The sequence below is a fragment of the Corvus brachyrhynchos genome, unplaced genomic scaffold, assembly GCF_000691975.1.
Source record: "Corvus brachyrhynchos isolate BGI_N302 unplaced genomic scaffold, ASM69197v1 scaffold175, whole genome shotgun sequence".
Classification (NCBI taxonomy): domain Eukaryota; kingdom Metazoa; phylum Chordata; class Aves; order Passeriformes; family Corvidae; genus Corvus; species Corvus brachyrhynchos.
The window spans coordinates 93,757-97,466 of record NW_008238448.1 but is presented as its reverse complement, the minus strand read 5'-3'; the positions used below and the strand labels follow the sequence as shown (position 1 = coordinate 97,466).

The following is a 3,710-nucleotide window of genomic DNA, read 5'->3' as shown; positions in this document are numbered from 1 at the left end:
CTTTTGCCGAGAGTCCCTACTACGTTGCTACCAGCAAGGGCCCGCCGCCGCCGCGGCACGGGGCAGCCGAGGCGAAGCCGGTCATCAGCATCACAGCGCCGGCCGCCGGCCCGCGGATCGTCGCGCCGCCCTCCTTCGACGGCACCACCATGCGCTTCGTGGTGGAGCACCGGTGAAGAGCGCGGGTGAGTAGGTGCTGCCTGGCCGGCACGGCAGTCACCGGTGATGGGTCAGGGCAGACCGGGTTAATGGCCAAATGACAGTGGTGCCACAGCTTCTTCTCAGGGGAGAGAGGGTCGACAAAGGGGCCCTCACCAGGATGTAAAATATAGATAGAACACACAGATAGAATAGAGTTAGGCACACCCGTGGGAGCAGTATTCCTTAGAGCTTCTTTATGTTTGCAGTTTCAGAGAAGCACACCGTAGCTGCTCATCACACAGCCTGTATTTGTGCAGCCCCATGGCTGGGGCACCTCCCTTTGCTCCCGACGCTGGGAGTGTGGTTGGGCATCTCTGTCTGGATCCATCATCTGGACCCATCTTGCAAGCCATGGAAGAGCCCCTTCACCCTGGCAACATACCCTCCTCTTGTCTCACCTCTCACCTCTTCCTCCCAAGGGGAGGTGAGCACCTCTCTCCCCTGAACCTGTTTCTCCCCTCCCTCAAGAAGAGTGGGAGAGGGGTCTGATGGAAGCAAGCCCATACTTTGGGTCCTTTTTGTTAGTGGGGTGAGGGAGCAGGATGCATGTAGCAGTCCCTGGTGTGCTCTCCTGGAACCATGGGGCTGCTGGCAGGGGCAGAGGTACCCACAGCTGCCTGTGCTGCAGGAAGGCTCCCAGGGGCACTGCTGCAAAGCACAGTTTTACACAGCAGCTCCAAGCTTGGAGTGCCATTGTCCTGACAGTGTCCAGTTACCTGGGGCTGTAACCCTCCAAATTCAGGGATGTGTGTGCAGGGGCACTGAGTACCTGTCCTGGAGCAAGGAGGAGAGCACAGGACTGGGCATACAGCATGCAGTGAAACAAGTGTGGTGCAGTATGTCTTGTGCAAAATAACCAAGGAACGATGACATTTCATTTTGAAAGACCTGAAATATTACAAAAGTGCCTTGAGGATTGGTGTCACTGCTCCTTCTGCCTCTTGCATTAGAATGCATGGCTCATCTTTACCGCGTGCAGAGCTGCCCAATCTGTTGCTTACCAAAGACTCGCAGAGTTGGTTTTTTGGTGTATGTGAAAGGGCAAAGAGAAAGAGTGGAAGAGTGGCAACAGTCAGAGGTTTGGGTTTGTCACCAGTTTGCACTGAGCTTTGTCCAGCTGCATGCTTGAGGGTAAATTTTGTCTGCCAGCTCTTGGGTTATTTATTTTGTTTTAATATTTTTTCAGTTTGCATCATTACTACTGCATAGTAGATTATTTGTTGAATGAAACCTTGTCAATGGGATTTATGCACTTACTTCTCTGTTTGTAAATATTTTATCTTGAAAGTTCCATTATTTTATCGTGGCTGTGGATGAAGTTGTTTTCATTGGGCCTCATGGGTCACTCAGGACAGGCAACATGCCAGTTTAACTTGAGCTCTGCTGTGCTACTTGAGTTCATCTTGCCAGTAAAGTCTTCATAGAGAATCTAGATAAAATTGCAAAAAGTAGTTGATGATTTTTCATTTGGTCTGGAGGCTGAGTTGAGACTGCTAGCAGAAGGGATTTGCTAGATTTCAGATTAGAGACTTGACGTTTTTGAAAAGGCGGAGTATATAATAGTTGTATTTGTAACAGTAGCTATTTAAACAAAAACCTCTAGCTTTTCTTGTACCACTCTTTAAAAGTGAAAACCATCATATTTCCTGGTGTGCCTTGCCCCTCCTAGAGGGTTATCCTGTTATCACATACTTAGCTTGCCTTCGGTGCCTGGGGAAGCAGGTGATGCTCTCAGCAAATTGCTCTTTCTCACTGGTGAAGTTAAAACAGAAGCTCCGCTTGGTTGTGCTGTGTCAGAGCTCTACCACTACAAAACTGTGTGAAAGCTGCCCCAAAAGACTGGTGATGTAAAAACATGCATACTCAGTACAAAGGTCATTCAGCAGCGTGCAGGCTTTAGTTTAATTTTACCATTCTTTTAATGTTTGAACATGCTGAGGTGCTCGTTGTCTAATGCAGACAGGGATGCGCCCTCCGGGCTGTCTCAGACCTGCTGAGGGAGGTGTCCTGCTGCTGGACAATGGATGTACTTTTTTTTCCTTGACCTGTTCTGGCAGTCTTAAATAATTTTAACTGCATGGTGCAGGATGTATTTAACTAGTCATTGGACTCATCTATCTTCTCTTTCAGTGGAAAAGTAGGTATATGCCAGAGGGGAATCACATCTATAGCCTTCTTCTTCCTGTTATTTTCATTTACCTACTTAACTTTCATGTCCCTGTGGATAATTTTTCCTCTTCTCTCTTTTATTATCTACTTTGTCTTTTGCTTTCCATTATTTTCCTCTATCTCTTTTGTCATTCCATTCCTAATGAAAAAGATTTGTTTGCTTGGGGTGGTGTTTTTCCCCTAACAAGAACAGCAGTATAATTTCATGTGAATCGAAGGGTGAATTGTTATTAACTTTTTTAATTCCAGCTGCTATCACATCAGACCAGGGTTTTTTTGGTTTCAGCAATGCTGTGCAGATCCTAAAATGGATTTTAAACCAGCCAGATTTCATCCTTTGAGTGTGGGAGTTGAATAAAGCACTGTCCCTTCAGGTCTTTGTTTTTTTACTAGGCAAAAGGAGCTGAATGAATTCTCTTTTTCTCCACGCCTGAATTTCTTTCTGCACTGCACATGCTGTCTTCTTCCCTTCTTTGCTCTATTTCTTTCACATCTTCATTCACAAACTGTATCACTGTGTTAAGGACTGCTCCATCTTGGTCTCTGTCACCTCTGGGGGGTCAGTGTGACTTGAATCTTTGGTGATGGTGTGATGCCCGTGGTGGTGTTGGCACCAAATCCTCTGCACATCTACTGCTCTTCCAGCACTTCCTTTTGTATCTGGTGCTCTTTTCTGCACAATCATTGGGATTAAATGGATGTTCTGACAAGATCCAAGCTGCCATTTCTGAACTATTCTTAAGTTTTTGATATGCAGAAAATAGTAGAAAATATGTGCACGTTTCTGGGCAATATCATATGGTTGCTTCTCTTCCTGCTCTGCTTCACTCACCATAGATGGGGGAGCTTTAGCAACATCGTTCTTGCCTGCTGCACTTCTTTCTTGATACAGGAAAGAAGTGATGCTAATTCTCAGTTCAAATAAACTTGCATCCAAGCCTAGACGGCACCAACACGTAGTGAGTGGACTGCCTGACAGCAGCTCATTCCCAGCAGAAATGACTGAAAATGCATTTTTAACTTTTTTATCTATTACCACATTATACTCTGTGGAGTTGCTGCCTTGTGTTAGTGTAGTGGGTTGGTCCAAAATACTCATTGCTATTTCTGAGGAAAGAACAGGTAGCAAAGTAGAAAGCAACTGTAGTAAATTGTACTGCCAATATTAGAAGGGTATTTTTTACTGTTTTGTTTAAACATGAGCATAAACACTTTATAGTTACAGGATCATATACACCAATATACGTATTAGCTGTGTTTTCTTCCTAATTGCTATCAGATAATCTATGCCTGCCTTTAAAAATTATTTGTGAATAGCATATAAAAATTATTTTAAAGGC

General features: G+C 45.1%; 1 long non-coding RNA gene across 1 annotated transcript in view; it reads left to right on the top strand.

Moving 5' to 3' along the window:
* The first annotated feature begins 6 nt into the window (after positions 1 to 6).
* LOC108447292 overlaps positions 7 to 3,710 on the top strand; it is an 11,573-nt gene continuing 7,869 nt past the window's right edge. Inside the window, exon 1 of the long non-coding RNA XR_001862771.1 lies at positions 7 to 185. This is a non-coding gene — a long non-coding RNA (uncharacterized LOC108447292). The remainder of the gene's footprint in view (positions 186 to 3,710) is intronic.